General features: G+C 43.1%; 1 protein-coding gene across 5 annotated transcripts in view; it reads left to right on the top strand.

The window, feature by feature from the left end:
- The first annotated feature begins 915 nt into the window (after positions 1-915).
- Positions 916-18611, top strand: part of LPAR1 (lysophosphatidic acid receptor 1) — a 100545-nt gene continuing 82849 nt past the window's right edge. The window contains exons 1-2 of one of the 5 annotated variants that reach the window (XM_075931439.2): positions 916-1186; positions 1918-1971. The gene's annotated coding sequence lies outside the window, so the exon portion shown is untranslated. Of the gene's footprint in view, positions 1187-1265; positions 1619-1725; positions 1972-2036; positions 3201-18611 lie in introns of those variants that run through there. The other 4 variants (XM_075931438.2, XM_006117990.5, XM_006117989.5 and 1 more) reach the window with 4 other exon arrangements.

Raw genomic sequence — 18611 nt, 5'->3', positions numbered from 1 at the left:
AGAGAAGAATATAATGCTGTAAGAAAGGGAAAGGTAAGGAGAAAGATAGCAACAAATAAAAGTCTGTGGAAACAAGCTGAAGTGTATATAGGACAGGAAGACAAAGTAGCCTACTGGAGCTATAAATGCTGCCTCACCCTTAATAATAATGAAATTGCAGCTTTTGCATCTATTTCGGGAAACTTCATTTCACCAATCCTGTGTGATATACACTAGCCTTATATGTAGTGTTTGCTACCTACCCAGGAAGGTTTTAATGATCCAAGGGGAGAGAGAACTGGAAAAGCTAAATGAACACAGAGTTTTGGGAAATGGAATGGGATCTGGGCAGACAGTTTTAATAAATACCAGTGCTAGATAGGAAAAGGGAGAACTAGGGAGTGAATGAGAGGCAAGGCAGCCAAACACAAGGCACAGAGATCTGCTGAATGGGACAATCTGGGAGATAGAACAAGGGTGGAAGTGGAGATGGGGCAGGGAATACTGTGAGAGCTGCACGTGCATGACAGGAGGACCATGTTTCTGGGGGAGGACACAAGGCTGAGGGGCAGCAAGAGGGGGGGCATGAGCATGGGAGAAGGGTGTGGGGAGAGAAGCATGAGAATGGGGCAGTTGGAGGAGTGTGTAGGTCAGATGGAGGGGGGGACATGAGCATGGGTGCAGATGGGAGCAGCTGGAAGGGTGTGTGAGGCAGGTGGGGGCAGAAGCATGAGCACAGGGGTGAGGGCAGTTGGAGATGTGGGGGACAGGTGGGAGGAGGGGAACGAACATGGAGGTGGGGGCAGCTGCCAGGGTGTGAAGGCAGGTGGGAGAGGGTGCTGAGCTCGGGGGCGGGATAGCTGGAGTGGAGGGTCTGAGCACGGGGCGGGGCGCCGCCTGCGGAGGGCGGAGGGGGGCGCTCTCCCCCCTGCAGGGCGGGGGCGGCGGCCGCAGCAGGCGGCGCCCCAGTGCCCGGCGCTCGCAGCTCGCTCTGCCCGGAGCCGGCGGCTGCCCTGGCTCGCGGCGCCCGGCGGGGGAGGAGGCGGAGGATGGTGCTGGCGCTGCCGCCCGCCTGGGCGCGCCCCCCGCGCGGCGCTGCCGCCGCAGAGTGACCGGGCTGAGCGCGGCGGCGGGTCTCCGGCTGCGGGCGGGTCTGTCTGTCCCGCGTGGGTCCGGCTGCAGGAGGAGGCGAGCTCGGGCTCTGCAGGTAACTGGGGGAGCGGTGCGGGGAGCCTGGCCGGGCTGGGCTCCGTCCCCCCCCCCCCCCAGCCGCTCCCCTTGCCGGACAAACCCTCCCCGAGGGCCTGATCCTCGCCCCGCCCCCGCAGGGGTCCCAGTGTTGGCTTTGGGGTGGCGGGGGTCCCTTGCCCCCCCCCCCGTGCTGGGGTGAAGTGCTGCCGTTCACACTGCTTTGGGGGCTGAAGAACTTGCGCGAGGTTCCGCGCCGCCGTTGTAAGCGGCGGACGCGTCTGTGGCTTCGGAGCGACTCCGGATCCTTTGGGGGCCCCTCTCGCCTCTTACTCCAGTGCTACGTTGGGCGTGGGAGTCGCCCCACGCAGGACCGGTGGAAATCGACCTGAGCGCGTGTGTATTTCCGCAGGGGATGGCCCTCTTCGTTGTACATTCGGCTTTGTTATAGGTACTCCAGTGGCTTTTTTCCCTTGAGTTTTTGTCAGGGGTTGACATAACGGAAAGGGTAACGGGTGAGCTGCTTTTTTTCCCTCTCTCTCTCCCCGCTGCGTTACTCCCCTTCCATAATTCCAACCGCAGCCTGGCTTTTAGCTCCGAGCAACCAAAAAAGATCAAAGGAAGGGGAGGGACTTCGCTTTGAGTTGGAAGTTGGAATTTTAGGTACTTGTTGCTCTGGAATATGGTTCTAATGGCTTAAAGTTTATTTTGTGTCTCTTCTTTGATGCCATATGGTCTTTGATGTCCAAGACTGAAGATATCCTGGACTTATTACTTCCATCCTAGCTGAGGTGTTTGATACAGGTGAGGAGTTCCTGCTCTTAGTGGTTAACCCTTTCACTGCCTGGATCTCCTGTCCTCCTGCAGAACTGTCACCCTGTTTGCTGGGAACTTGACATATCGATTTCTACCAATAGGTTTCTTAATTCATAGATTTCTAAAACGGATGTGTGTATTTTCTATTTTGTCATCAGTTTTTGATCTGCTTAATATATTGGTGCATATATGTAGCAACAAAGAGAACATGGTGTTTAGTGTGCATCACCTCTTTACTCTCTGTGTATGTTATATAGTGTATTGTCTTGTAAATATTTTGCCCGTTGAACTTGAGTAGAGGTAGTCTTTTGTTTCTTCTGGAATAACCTAATTATCAAAACCATTAAAAAAAATCCTGGGAATAAGTAGTTTCTTTCATTAATGGACATTATAATAGTGCTGCCAGTGTTCATGTACTTTGGGGCCAATCCAGCTTTTCCACACAATGTCCCTGGATTTCTTTATACCAGACACACACTGAAAAGTCCTATTTAAGTGGTTTCCACCTCTTTTTTTCCTGTCAATCACTTAAAGGAAAAGCTTGCTCAATAGAGACTGAAACTTTAATGCCAACATTATCAAGTACAGTCTGAACATCTAGTGGAATTTGCAAAATGGACAAAAGGAAGGACTATAATTCAATGAATGAAGAGCAGATGGGAATGCAGAATTACAGACTGTTAAGAGAACAGTGAGCTTTGAGGTCAAAGTTTATAGACAAAAGGGCAGCTGAAGGTAAACTAAAGGAGGCGAAAGAGGCGCAAGAAAGAAGAGAGCAGAACCAGAGTAAAACAAGAATTGGAGAGATCTATTCTGTTTCTTTCCTGCCCTTTATTTTCCTTCTTTCCCCATCCCGTGTGTGTATTTTTGGCAACGTGGAAACTTCTCTGCCTGGAAATTCAATAGAAAATTCTATGATTGCTCTTTATCACTATTTTTCCTTTTCAGAGTCCCATTGATATAATATGTAGCTCCAAACTTTAATCATGGGGCCTTTTTCCTTGTTTTCTTATGTTCTCTGACTTTTGCAAATCTGTGGTTTCTGTTGAGAAATAGAAGCTCTTTTGAGATTTTTTCCCTAATTGCTACAGTCTTTTGAAGATTTGAGAACATTCAGCTTCTCAGCCTCACTGGATAACACACCTTCTACAACTTTTTGTTTAAGTTTTAGCTGACTGTGACTTGACTTTGGCTAGACAGAACTACTGGAAAAGAGAGTGAGTGACTTTTTTTGGCATGAAAGATTCTCTTTCTTTCTAGTCAGGTTCCTTAGGTTGTATGATTTAGTTTAAAATGAGTTGCTAAGGCCTGAGAATCATGTTTCAATTTGGCAGTCAAAGTTGCATGCCATGCTGCCTTCTATTAGCATGAGTGTACTATATCATTAAAATGAAATACTCTGATGGTTTCAGCAACAGATGAAATACTGACATTTGTCTGTGTCTCAATACAGGCCTGGATACTGTGATTTTATGTATAAGTATGTAATTATATAAGCCCTTTGATAGGTCCGTTCTTTAGATATGTATTTATAGTAGAACCTCAGAGTTACAAACTGACCAGTCAATCACACACCTCGTTTGGAACCAGAAGTACTCAATCAGGCAGCAGCAGACACACACCCCCTCCTACCTAAAAGCAGATACAATATTATGAAAAAGGGGGAAAGCAGTATATTTTTCTTCTGCATAGTAAACTTTCAAAGATGTATTCAATCAATAGTCAGTTGTACATTTTTCAGAGCAACCATAATGTTTTGTCCAGAGTAATGCACAGCCTCCATTCCTAAATTGTTTGTAACTCTGAAGTTCTACTGTAAATCTGAAAATCACATTAATGACTCAAAAAGAGCTGCTGTCTTCTTATACCAAATATTGTAAGCGAGTGTGTGTGGTTTTTGTTTTGTTTAGAAGTTAACCAAAATAAATAAAGAATATATTGAAATATGTCAGAGAGCCTTCTTTTTTAATTCTGCAATTTGATTTTTACTGGTATTAATTTTGTTTGTTAGTGGGGTAGTGGAAATTGAGTGCATAACTGTTAATTTAAAATTATTTTAAAAAGTCAGTAACTACCAGCCTCACAGAGATCGTTAGAGAAGAAAAACTTCAGGAGAAGGGAGACTAGTATTTCCTTTCCCCTCTACTTCAAAACATATGGCTTAAAAATGAAAAACAGCTTGTGAGCCAAAACATTTGTGAGCTACAAAACTGCTAGTAACTGAAACCTTGATCTGTGCAAGTAGGTAAAAACTAACTCATCCTAATAGGTGTTAAGAGATCTAGTCAAGATGAAATCTGTTGTCAGTGGAAGTTTGCAGTACATTATAAATATAAAAAAACAATTGCTTTCAAGCACAGGAAAAAATTGTACAGCTGTTAAAGCAGTCTGCACAGGGATGAAGCTTATTGGAAAATGTATGATGCAGAATTGAAGGAGGAATTGTTTGGAACTTAAATGTACAAAGAGTTTAAATAGGGCAGACGGTAACACAGTTGTGATGAACAGCTAAGAGTACCTTAATGAGGAGTGAATTGCTCCAGAAGGGCCTGATCATAAAGTAACAGTGTTCTGTGAAATCTTTCATGGAACTTAACATGGCCAAAGTTAAATAGAAGTCTCGTTTAAACCAATAGAATAATATTTCTTTAAGCAGCTTTCCTCCTTGGGATTGTTTCACCATTTTGTCTCCTTTGGTCCCCAAATGTTTTGTTCATTAACTTCCAGATGTGAAATTTTCATCAGAAATCTTAAGAGCAGGGGGCTGGACAATGTTACATGGTATTCTGTCACCATGCTAACTTTTGTAAAAGTAAAACCTATCACAGTGCCCAGGCAGTCAGTGCAGAAGTCCTATATGGTGACTGATTATATGTGAATACAGCTCTTACAAAAGCGTGTGCCCACTTTGCATACCTAATTGGGGCAAGAGCATCTAAGGAATGAAGTAGTTACACAGTGAGACTGGTATATTTGAAAAATGGCAATAATTTTGTCAGTCAACTTTAATGTTTTTTTCTATAAGGAATTAAAGTTGTATGTATTTTTAAGGTATGCTGTAAGACAGAAGTGCCATTTTTTAACTCTAGTTATTACAAATAATACCAAAATAAGAAATATATAATGGAAAAAAGTCTTTTCTTCACAGTGTTTACACTTGTGGGTTCACATCCTGTCCATAGTTAGTTTCATTGTGACACGCACCCCCATACACACAGTTTCTTCTCTTGTTTGTTGAGGATTGTCTAAATAGTAGCAAAGGAGAGAAACCGGCTTTCTAGGAAAATGTGTTATAGGTGTTAGCAGAAACCTTTTTTTAATTGAAGCTTTTGAATTGAAAGTCCCCTTTAATATCAGGTTATTTTTTTCCTTTTGAGTGAAGGAAGTCTGGGATTGGCACACCCATTTTAACTGTTGGAAGTAAATGATATGAAAAAAAATCTATATAACTTCACAAGAAATTTGCTCATGAGCTATTTTAAGTAATGGTCAAAATATAGCTTTCACGATGTGTGTTTTGCTACAGCGTGTCTGCATTTGCTATTAGGCAATGTATAGACATTATAATCTACGTTATTTTGTTGTAGGAACTATACTGAAATTTTTCAAGTAACAAGGGAATTTTGAAGGACTTAATCCAAAGGCCATGGGTGTCAATGATAACATCCCCCATTGACTTCAATGGAGTTTGGCTCAAAGCCAAAATTAGGGTTTCAATGAGGAGAGCAAGATTGATTCCAGAAAGGAAAGTAGTACTCCATGGAAAAAAAGACTACTGTTTGTGTTTCAAGGGATTTGAGTTTTGTTTTTGTAAGTTAATCTTTATGGCATAATTTCTTTAAAAGAAGTGGAAATATTGCTAATACATTCTCACTGTTCCAACACTGTGCTATAAGAGAAAAATGTTAATATGTGAAACAGGTCCAGTATTTTGGTTGTTTAGTGAAGAAATTAGAAAAAGTATGAAAAATGTCTGCTCTAGTATGTCCAGCCTGCTACCTCCTCCCTCTTAGTCCCCCCCCTCCCGCTCTCTTACACCAGTGTTTCTCAACCTTTTTTTATCAAGTACCCCCTATACCTACAGTTTTCAGACACACACAATTTTTTTCTACCGTTGCAACACATTTGTTTAAACAACTTAATCGTAGCTGGTCAGGCGATGACATTTTTGGTGTAAAAAGTACAAAAATAATAAAGCGCTGTAAAACTTAAAACAAAAATTCAGTTTTCTCCAAATTTCAGTTGTGTTGATGTACTGGGGGGGTACATCTGGGGGTGCCTTCTCTTGTACCACTGGTTGAGAAACACTGTCCTACACAATAGCCCCAAGCTGATTAATCCAGTATCCCTGAATTTCAGATTCTAGAGTATTGTTGAGCAGAATAACATGCTTTAGAACAGTGAGTGGGCAACTTGCAGGCATCAGGGTTCTATTGGTGGCCTACAAGACATTGTTTACCGTTGCCCATGCAAAGGGTTACCACATTCTGCTGGTTTGGGTCTGCGTAGTTTTTTTCCTACTGGTATTACAAACGTGATGTACATGTGAAGTGGGGTGCATGCTGATTGAGAGAGCTGTGCGCTCTTTCTGCATCCAATCAAAGTGCTGGTATGGTTCACTAGGCATACCTCGCAAATTCTAGGTATGCAAGAGCAGTTAGCAAAGGTACCCTATCCCAGGAGACCATCTTGGTTTCAACAATCTTGTGGCCCACTGCAATGAAGGAGGGCCACTCGTGGCCTAAGCACTAGGGATGTTAACGATTGGGTATTTGTGGAAATGTGCAACTGCTGGAAATTTTAGAGGTTACACATTTACATGCAGGGGGCAGGCAGGAGCCCAAGCAGTTGCTCGCACCTGCCCTGACCCTCTGATAGGGAAGCATCAGTGCAGGGGACAGTTGGCTCCACAGGAGCCAACATACGCGGGGAGCCGGCCTGAAATCTTCTTCCCACATGTACCAAAACCTTCCGGCCTCCCCACCCCCGTGTTGCTGCCTCTCTATCAGAGGCAGCAGCATGGGGGAGTGGAAGGACAAGCCATCTCCCCCGCTCGGAGCATCAGCTCCCTCCTTCCCCTCCCCCATGTGGTGTTTTAGATGCTGCTTGTAATTATGAGAACTGGGAGCACTGGCTGTTGGGAATCTTGAAGCACAGGAAAAAGGACTGAGGGGAGGAGATGGGCCAGGGCTGAGTGAGAGCTACAGAGGGGGCAGCAACTGCTTTGTAAAGAGGTTTCACCTTTGTTAAATAAAGGCCTGTTGAAGTTTGTTACTACCTTGCTTGCATGATGCAACATTTTGGCCATGAGGATGGATCTTCTGTCTCTGAACCCACCTGCACCCTTTCTGCAAAGGCCAGGTGAGCCTCCAATTGCTTTTACTGCCTGGATCCATATGTTTGAGACTTATCTGCTTGCAATCAGTGCTACAGAGATTTCTGAAGTAAGAAAGCGTGCTCTGCTAATCCACTGCCTTAGAGCAGAAGGGCAGCGTATATTTTACACTTTCCCCCTTGCAGATGAGAAATATGAGACTGCACTCACTGCATTAAAGAACTTTTTTTGTCCAAAAGTGAATGTAGTAGCTAATCGCTACAGATTTCGCTAGTGTGAGCAGAAACCAGGGGAGACTATAATGCAATATATTGCTTCTCTGAGGAGTCTGATTGTAACTTGTGACTTTGGGAATATAGCAGATGAGATGATTAGAGACCAGCTCATTGAGAAAACAATCATGCTTCGTGTAAGAGAACGCTTGCTTCTAGAACCACAACTTACACTGGAAAAAACAATACCCATTGCTACCCAGACTGAGTCAGCTATAGCAGAAGCCAAAATAATGAGCATGGATACAGGAGGCCCAGTTCAGGCTGTGACTCCTTTGCAGGGAAGTCCACTATCACTGCAGACAAACGATTACAAGGGGAAAACTAATTAAAAACCACAGAATCAGCAAATTCAAAGCACAGCAAAAGCATGCTTTTGCTGTGGATCCCCACAACACCTTGCAAGTTACACAAGATGTCCTGCAAAAGTAGCTCAGTGCAATCAGTGCAAAAAGATTGGGCATTTTGCTAAGGTATTCCACAGTAGGCAGTTCAATCAACAGGTGCATGCATACCAGATGTTACTGTGCTGAGTGTGGACAAAATCACTACTGCACGTATTCCAGAACAGATAAGGTGCACTGTACACGTTTCTGCCACACCTTCAGGCAAATCACATCCTATTCAGCTAATGTTGGACACTGGTTCAGCAGCATCTATACTACCAGATTCCATCTATTTGTATTACTTTAAAGATGTGCCTCTTACTGAACCCAAACTTCACTTGGTGTGCTATTTGGAAAACCAAATTCCAGTACGTGGCTGCCTGCCAGCAATAGCGGCTTTTGGTGATTGCTGTGTTGCTGTGTAACTGCAGAATTCTACATTGTCCACAAAGGCACTCCTATCCTTAGCAGAGATTTATTGGCTGCTTTAAACCTCAGGGCAGTTAATGGATGAATTGATCTTCCTCAGCAAAGCGCTCTTGCAGTACACACACCAGTTTCAGCTAGGACCCAAGACCAGGTTGAGGAGAAACTTGGCTGTGCTTATGAGTTTGTGCATAAAGTTAAAATGCGACATAATGTGATGCCTGTACCACAGAAGTTACAGCGCTTACCATTTTCAGTCAGGGAAACTGTTTCAGAGGAACTTAAAAAACTTGTTCAAAAGGACATTATTGAAGAGATTGACTCCTCGGAATGGGTTTCACCTATAGTAGTGACACAGAAGAAGGATGGAGGCATTCGTCTTTGTGTGGACTTAAGGGAGCCAAACAAAGCTATTGTGATTGACAGCCACTCTCTGCCTCACATAGAAGAAGTATTTGTAGAACTCTGTGGAGCAAAGATGTTTTCTACTCTTGATTTGCAGAGTGCATACCACCAGATTATGTTGCATAAAGATAGCAGAGACCTCACAGCATTTATTACACGAGGGACTATTTTGTTTTAAACGTGTTCCATACGGTCTTTCATCTGTCCCAAGTGTCTTCCAAATGTCATTGATTCTGAAGAATCAACATGGAGTTCAGTGCTATCTGGATGATGATATCGTGTTTGGAAATACTTCTGAGGAACATGACAGTAACCTGCAGTCTGTACTAAACTGCATCAGAATAGCAGGCCTCAAGCTCAATTTGTCTAAATCCAAATTTAGACAAACAGAGCTCTCCTTTCTGGGGCATACAATTTCACCAGCTGGACTAAAACCTGAAATCCTAGCAATTTCAAATGCTCCTCATCCAACAGATTTGTAAACCTTACGTTCCTTCTTGGGTCTTACCTCCTGGTATGCAAAATTCGTTCCCAATTATGCTTCTCTCATTGAACCGTTACGAGAATTACTACAGAGAAGTTCAACCTTGGTGTGGACAACTGATGCACAAGCTAGTTTGGAAACTGTGGAAGACTTGATTGTACATAGTCCAGTACTTGCACTATTGAGTCCTGCATTGCCCACAATTGTGACTACTGATGCTTTTGATTACGGACTTGGGGCTGTCTTCACACAACTTCATGAGGACAACACAGAGAGGACTGTTGCATTTGCTTCAATGACACTGAGTGATGCTGAGAGAAAATATTCTACAGTTGAAAAAGCAGCACTTGCTTGTGTCTGGGCTACTGAAAAATGGAGAATTTACCTGTGGGCCGCACATTCAAGTTGCGCACAGACCACAGCCCTTTGACAACATTGCTAACCACAAAAGGACTGGGAAGAGCAGGAAATCATATTGCTAGATGGTCTGCAAGACTACTCTCTTTCAATTATGAACTGGAATATAAGCCTGGAAACCAAAATGTGATAGCTGATTGCCTTTGTCTTCACCAGATGGTCCACCGGAGGACGAGGTTGAAGTAGTTGCACTTATCACAAGCACTCTTACTGCAGTTACAAGAGAGCAATTCCAAGCTGCTTGTTCAGCGTGTCCAATTCAACAAAAGCTATGGGAATTTCTGACACAGAGGTGACCCAATAACCCTAAAAACCGTGACCCAGTTTTGCTCCCTTATTTTAAGTTCAGGATGAACTTTCTTTGCTTGATGGCTGTGTGCTACGAGGTACACACCCACTACTTGTGCCAGAAGAATTACAGTCAAAACTCATACACCTGGCACACGATACTCATCAAGGAATTGTCAGAACCAAACAACAACTACAGGATCTGTATTGGTGGCCAGGGATGGACTCCCAAACCAAAGCATTCGTAAAATCCTGTGTTACTTGCCAAATGCATGATAAGACAGCAGTGACGTGTACCCGACCATTACAGCCTGTTCCTCTTCCTGATTCTGCATGGGAAAAAATTGCGATTGACATCATAGGACCCTTTGATCCTGCTCCAATTGACTGTCGTCATGCCATCACTTTAATAGACTATTTCAGTAAATGGCCTGAGGTAGCGTTTACTTCGCAGATCTCTTCTGTTACAGTAATTAAGTTCCTCTCTACAGTTTTTAGCAGGGAAGGTAACCCCAAAGAACTAGTTTCAGATAATGGTAGTCAATTTACTTCCCTGGAAACTTTTCTAGCAGAGAGGAAAATGTAAATAGAAGATCATCCCTGTATTACCCTCAAGCCAATGCGGAAATCGAAGGGTTTGAAAAAGAGTTTGCAAATGGCTAAACTGGAAGGGCCATCATGGTTAACCTTCACTACTGATTTCTTGCAAGCATACAGAGCTATGCAACATGCCACAATGCAAAGATCACCCGCAGAGTTACTGCATGGAAAACCGATGAATACTAAACTGAACTTTGCTGGATTCTTAAAGGCAAGACCTGATGCACCAAACAAGGATGATGTGAGAAAAACAGTTGAACAAAACCAAGAAAAGTATAAGGCTTTCACAGACAAACGGTGGGGTGCTAAGGAGCCAAAGTTTGTGTGGTTCCTTCGTTAGAGTAAGAAAATCTGGAATTTTATGCAATGGGGACCATAAATTCACATCTCCTCTTAAAATCATAGAGAAAAAGGGACTTTACACTTATCGACTTTCTGATAGGCGGGTATAGAATGCTTCTTATCTTGCACCTGCCTATGCACCAAGAGGAGATTAACCCTAACCCAGTCCGCATTGTATGACTTCACTGTAGCACCAACACAACAAGACATTGCGCTGGAACTGGGGTTTGAGAGACGGTCTGTCAGACCCAGACGACCACCTGTCTGGACTAGAGACTATGTTATGTAGTATTTACTGTGTTTTCAGTGTAATATTTCTGCCAACAGTATAGTGTCTTATTCCATATTTGTTGCTGTGGTTAGAACAACAATGTTTCTTATAATTGAGAGAGCTTCTTAAGAGAGGAGGGAATGTGGTGTTTAGATGCTACTTGTAATTATTAGAACTGGGAGCACTGGCTGTTGGGAGTCTGGAAGCACAGGATACAGGAAGGAGCGGGGAGGAGATGAGCCAGGGCTGAGTGAGAGCTACGGAGGGGAGCAGCGGCTGCTTTGTAAAGAGTTTCACCTTTGGTAAATAAAGGCCTGTTGAAGTTTATTACTACCTTGCTTGCAGGATACAACATCCTAGAACTGCTGCCGCTGTGGGAGGTGTTGGGGGGAGGGGAGGAAGAGGCTCTGAGGAAACTAGCATAAGCGGAGAGCCAGCTTCAAAGCGATCTCCCCAGGAGCGGATGAGAGTTTTGCGGGGCACAGGGCAGCACAATTTCGCAGGGCCCCCCTTTGGAGAAAAAATAGAAAAAAAGGCGTCAAATGCGCAAATTGAAAGATATTTTTATATTAAATGTGAATTGGGTAAATTTGATAGAAACTTAATTTAGTTGGATAATTTTTATTTTAATTGTAAGTCATTCTTAAACACGATTCTGCATTAATAATTAAAAATTTTCATTTGAATTTGTCTCTTCCCCCTCCTGCCTCACTCTCTTTTTTTCTCCTCCCCCTCCTGCCTCTTTCTCTCTTTTTCTTCTCCTTAGTCTTCCCCCTCCTGCCTCTCGCTCACGGAGCCCAAATGGCCGTTTGGGACCTGGAGCCTCTGTCATGCCCTTCGCCTCCTGCTCCCTGGCCGTGTACATCACCGCCCCGCCCCTCCCCTTCTCCTCCTGCCGTGGTGCTCAGCTGAGTTCTAAGCAGCTGTTTGGGCCCTGCGCGGCGGCTTGGCGTGGGGCCCATTGCAGCGCGGGGCCCGGGCCTTCACCCCGCTCGCCCTGCCCTATAACCACCACTGCATCTATCTCCCTATGCATATCTGCTGCCACCAGCCACCCTCCTTGCTGCCTCTGTATCACAGGCTGCAAGGGGGGAGGAACTGCACGTAGTCGATAGGATTAACCAATTAACCCAGGTTTATTGTAAGAATTTTAGTTATAAGCTGGGGATACTTCCAACTGATGTAACAGAAGAGGAGAAGGACCTCGGAGTCCTGGTTGATCACAGGATGACTATGAGCCGCCAATGTGACATGGCCGTGAAAAAGGCTAATACGGTTTTGGGATGCATTCGGCGAGGTATTAACAGTAGACATAAGGAGGTGTTAGTGCCATTATACAAGGCATTGGTGAGACCTCATTTGGAATAGTGTGTGCAGTTCTGGTCTCCCATGTTTAAGAAGGATGAATTCAAACTGGAACAGGTACAAAGAAGGGCCACTAGGATGATCCGAGGAATGGAAAACCTGTCTTATGAAAGGAGACTCAAGGAGGTTGCCTTGTTTACATTAACCAAAAGAAGGCTGAGGGGAGACATGATTGCTCTCTTCAAATATATTAGAGGGATAAATGCCAGGGAGGGAGAGGAATTATTTAAGCTCAATACCAAGGTGGACACAAGAACAAATGGATATAAGCTGGCTAGTAGGAAGTTTAGATTCGAAATTGGGCGAAGGTTTCTAACCATCAGAGGAGTGACGTTCTGGAACAGCCTTCCAAGGGAAGTAGTGGGGGCAAAAGACCTATCTGGCTTCAAGATTAAGCTAGATGGGTTTATGAAGGGGATGGTTTGATGAGATAACATGATCTTGGCAATTAATTGACCTTTCACTATCAGTGGTAAATAGGCCAATGGTGGGAAGACAGGAGTTACTATAGAGAACTTTTTTCTGGGTGTCTGGTTGGTGAGTCTTGCCCACATGCTCAGGGTTCAGCTGATCGCCATATTTGGGGTCAGGAAGGAATTTTCCTCCAGGATAGATTGGCTGAGGCCCTGGAGGTTTTTCGCCTTCCTCTGTAGCATGGGGCATGGGTCACTTGCAGGAGGATTCTCTGTATCTTGGGGTCTTTAAAACAACGTTTGAGGACTTCAATATCTGAGATATAGGTGAGAGGATTATTCTAGCAGTGGGTGGGTGAGATTCTGTGGCCTCATTGTGCAGGGGTGGTCAGACTAGATGATCATAATGGTCCCTTCTGGCCTTAAAGTCTGAGTCAATTGGTTAATCGTGTAAGCTTGGGCTTATTAATTAATCATGTGATTAACTACACATTGACATCCCTACTTATCACTAGCTTAGGTTGCCCCTCACTGCTCTAGAATTAAAGTATGCTTGGCTATTTCTGAAAATGTGAATATTATTTTACAAAGTTGTAGCCTGACCATGAAAAGCCTTATTTCGTATGACAATAATTTTTCTGCATTTGCTCCTTTCTCAGTTGGCTTCTCCATTTTCAGACAGCCATGGCTCTGCTTTTCTCTATGGTGTAACAGTATTCTTTCTAAAATCAGTATAGCTTATTCAGAATTTCTGTAGAGTGGGCTTGCTGTGCGTGGACCAATTTGTTCATCATGTTCTGCATTCTCTTCTTAGAAAGTCTGCCTTCTTTTGGCCTCCGACAATCCAGGCAATTAAGTTAGTGGGTATAAAACTACGAGTAGTTTAGTTCAAGTGGTATTTACCCTAGAGGAAAGACGAATTTCTTGTTAAAAAGAAAACAAATGTTATTTGTCTGTCAGAAATAGTACAACATTATCCATAGATTTGTGTGTCCACTCAGGTTAAAAGATTGGTAGGCATGTTTTACCTCTTACCATGTGAGCACTAGGGATGTGAAAGGTTAACCGGTAAGCATCACCCTAAGTGGGTAGTAACTGATGGAGGCTGGAGCAGCTCCCCACCTGCTGCTGTGGGCAGGGGACTGCTACAAGCCCCACAGAGGGCCCACCGCGGACAGGGGCTGCTCTCAGTCAGCGCCAGGGTGGGGATGAGGTCAAGAACCACATAGGCTGGGGGCTGCTCCAGCCAAACTGAAGTGATCCCCAGCCTGGATCCTGCTTTAGTCGGTTAACCAGTTAAACATTAGGTTAACGTTTAACCGGTAAAATGATTAACCGGGATTTCACATCATTAAGAACCCTGCAGATTTGCAGACATCTGCTTTATATTCACGAGCATCCACTTCCACAGATATGGATATCCACGTATCGTTTTTGTAGATGCGGATGAGGATCCAGATATAGATATAAAATTTGTGTCCACATCTGCATCCGTATCTGCAAAAATGATCCGCAGATATCCACATCTGTGCATGCAGATACTTGCTTTTCATCTGTGGGTATCAGTGAAATTGCAGGGCTCTAGTGATCTGTTTGGTGGAAATACTATGAGCAGAGAACAAGAAAACAATTTGCAGTTGCATCAAAAAATGTTTGGGAACACTGTTTGGGCTCTGAGAACTAAGTGGTACGCTAAAGTTTTGTATCAATGTTAAGATTTTTAAACATCTCACAACTGAGCACACATTTGAGATTTTTTTTGTTTTTTTATAGTTTGTATTTGGCATGCAACATACAAACTGGAGGCTGTCTTACCCATTATTGAAAATGTGTGGGAACAAAGTTTGCAAGTCCAGTATCTTTTTTTGGAAACAAGCAGACTTGGAATATAACAGGCAAAGTTCTTTGAATTTCTTTTTAAAGTCTACTGAAAAATGTGGAGCTTCATAATCATGTGAAGTAAATTACAGCTAGATGGAGGCTTATGCATCTGGAAGAGCCACTTATTCCTTGTTTAAAGGAGTGAAATGCTGCATGAACTCCTCTGCACATGGTGAATTTCAGTTGTAGTCTAATGAGTGTTAATTTCTTTGTACGGTAGGAAAAAATCTCATACTGTAATACTCATGCAGCGGCGGATTTACGGCAGGGCGAGCGGGGTGGCTGCCCCTGGCCCCGCGCTTCCAGAGGCCCCGCGCATGCGCCGTGTCAAAGGGGGGGCCCCGCAAAATTGTGCTGTCCGGGGCCCCATGGCACTGCCCTGGGCCCCGCGGCACTCTTATCCGCCCCTGTAGTCATGGGAGTGCAAAAATAAAGCTAGATTGAAGTAAAAATTGAGATCATTCTGCATCATACAGAGATTTAAGACAATGGTAAAATCTGCTAAAGGTAACAGTCTTCCATTATTAAGTCTTTCTGTCTATATAAAAAAATGTGCTGGAAGCCTGACCTATGGTAGTAGTAAGTAAAGATTGTCCTTGGAAGTTATTTGCCATTTGAAGATGGCTGGTTCTTGTTTGGATTTTTAAAAAGAGTATGGCTATTATTTATTATGGAGATGTTGGTTTGCAAGCTCATAATTAATCTTCATGTGAGTTTTGCAGTTAGAGATTCAATCTTCACTTACTATATAGAGACCTTTATACTAACTTCTGACTAGATATTGGTGGCTATTTAATATTACTGACTTAACACAAATATCAAATGTAGCAATGAGTAACCTGTACCTGAAGTATCTGGTTGATACAGCATAGCTCAAACTAACTGCCTCTCTTATTTGGCAGTGTGCATGAGGAATGGATGAGAATCAGTAGGTTCATCCACCTATAGTAGAAAGACATGGGTGTAACATGTGCTTCTTTGTTTGAAGTTGTCCTGTCTGTTATCATGGGCTACTGGTGAGGCTTCCATGTGAATTCCAGTTGATCTATCATGCATAGAATACCTTGTACCTGAATCTTTGTCATTGGTACTGGTACAGGAATCAATAAATTGCCTTGCTGAAGTTTGGTTTTGATCAGTAGGTGCAGGTTTAGTGGTGATACGGGTGCTGTCTCAGGGTACGTCTAGACTACAGGGTTTTGTCGACAGAAGTTTTGTCAACAGATACTGTCGTCAAAGCTTCTGTCGACAAAGAGCGTCTACACTACATTCAGTTCTGTCGACAAAGCAAGCTGCTTTGTCGACATGGCAGTGTAGACTCAAGGACAGTTTACATGCAATAACGCTTTCTGTCGACAGAAGGCGTTATGCCTCGTGAAATGAGGTTTACCAGCGTCGACAAAACTGCTGAGTTCTGTCGACGTTATGTCAACAGAACTCAGTGGTAGTGTGGTATAGTTACGCAGGTATAGTTTTGTCGACAAAAGTTCACTTTTGTCGACAAAACCCTGTAGTCTAGACACACCCTCAATGTTGTTATGCTGTTTGAAGTATATCCATTTCTTCCTTTCCCTCTAGAGCACATATGGTATTAGGCTATGAATATTAATTATTTAAATCGGTGGTGCAGAAGAATGTAAGAGGCCTGCAATTTCAGGTCTCGTTGCATGCTTGGGCATTCTAGAAGGCCTAGTCAAGGAATTGATCTTGCAGTTGAATCTCGATGTATGTAACTGTTGTTGCTGCTTTCAGCCAGCAGTGCCAGTACATAAACAGTCTCACAAGTATACTTTGGGGATAATGAAAAGCAATACAGTATTTCAGTTTGCATCAGCTAAGTTTTCTTGGGACATGCCTTTTTAAAATTGTGATTCAATTTAACCAATTATATCAGACTCCGTTATTTGGATATGAAGACATGTAATAGAGTTCAGATACTAAAGCATGGAAAAGAATGAGAGGATCTTTTTATTTGCATATTCTTAGACCAGTGAGACTCTTCTTTTGACAGTCTGGGTATTGGAACATAACTCAGCTCATATAATTTACCATCTATCTTGAGTGGTTTGTGGTTCTCATACAGGGCAGACATTGAGATAGGTAGGAATGGGATGATTCATTAGAGAGATTAGGTGTGGTTTTTACAATGTGTAAGTTGTGAGATGAGCTGTGTTAAATGGAAGGAGGGTTGCTTTGATGTGGTAAGGGAGCTGTAATGCAAGAGGTAAATGGACAATTTGGTTACATTGCCTGGGGTAATGTTTATTGTTTTAAACTGAATAGCATATTGCAGTGCTGCTGATAGTACTACACTTCAGGTTAATTACTAGAGTATAAAAAATTTTAAATGACAGTTTAGGAGGATAAAACCTCAGGTCAGAATAGCATCAGAATCATAATAACATAAGATGAATGGCCTCTCAGCTTGAGAGAGTAGCTGTTCTTACCCCCCTCCTCCCCAAAGAAAATCACAAACCAGTTCAGAAAAACTTTCCATTATAATTAACCTGGACTAGCTTATTTCTAATACGTCCCCCCTATTTCTCTGACATTCAGTGAAAGATTAATTTTGTTCTTCAAACTTTTCATTGTCCATTAATACATATCATTTAAACAAAATAAACTCAAGAGTTGGAAGAGGACATACCACTGTTTCAGTTAGATCAGATGAACATTTTGGTTTGAGATTGAATTGCTAGTCAGATGTAATAATAAAAAAGAATCACCAGGAAAACAAGGGGGGGGGGAAACAAAAGTACTCAAACACATCGGAAGAAGGCAACACAAACTGCACAATTCATGAGATTGGGCTTTAACAGTGACTATGCCATGAAAGATGTAATATGTATAACTAATGTATGTTGACCTTTTGGATTACTTAAAGGTTTGTTTGAAGGTTTTGACTGGCCGCAAATTGCATAGCGTTGTCAGTGTAGATAAAACTTAAATAGATTGTATTTCAGTACAGATTAAGTGTCTATCCTCCTACAGCCTAATTTTTGACCCTGGTTGACTGGTAACTTAAAACTGGTAGTTCTGTATAAAAGACAAAAGACCCCCCCCCCGCCCCCCCCCCCCAAAAAGAGCATCCCAGAATCTGCAACAGCTTCTGGCACTTTTAGAAAGCTCTTCATACTTCCAAAATAAGCTGTTAAAAACATGTCCCAACTGCTGATATCTACTGATGGAGTCTGGATATGAAGGAACATGGAGTGGGTGGGGATGGGATGGAAATTTTCCTCATAGTCACCATGGATTATAGCTCACAGAAGATAGATCTCCAGCACCAGGTAAAGCCTAGTCTTGCAAACTCTTAAACAAGTGTTTGATTTTGCGCCTGCAAATAACCCCACCTGCCTCTCTGGTTGACTTTTTCAAAAGAACTCTGTAAACCTTATTTTTTTCAGGAATAAGGGTTCGAAAAAGTGTTGTTTTTTTCTGAAAGAACCGCGTCTAGACTGCTTTAAAAAAAACCAACCTTTTTCAAAAAAGTGATTGGATGCGATTATGCAGCTGAAGAACAAGATTTGTAAATCTGTGCTTCATTTGCATTTTCGATCTCCTTCATTTACATTCCTCTTTCAAAAGAGTCTAGATGCAGCCTTTGTGAGTGTAGTTCACTGTCCCATGTAGTGGCATTTAGACCACGTACAGTGGACAGAGAAGAACAAGTGAGAGCCAGGTGGCTTTATAGCTCAAGCTGTAGAGCAGCCATGGCCAACCCGCGGCTCACGAGCCACATG

Source organism: Pelodiscus sinensis, chromosome 6 (assembly GCF_052426305.1).
Source record: "Pelodiscus sinensis isolate ZL-2025 chromosome 6, ASM5242630v1, whole genome shotgun sequence".
Classification (NCBI taxonomy): Eukaryota; Metazoa; Chordata; order Testudines; family Trionychidae; genus Pelodiscus; species Pelodiscus sinensis.
The sequence above is the reverse complement of the archived record's forward strand: the minus strand, read 5'-3'. Positions and strand labels throughout refer to the sequence as shown.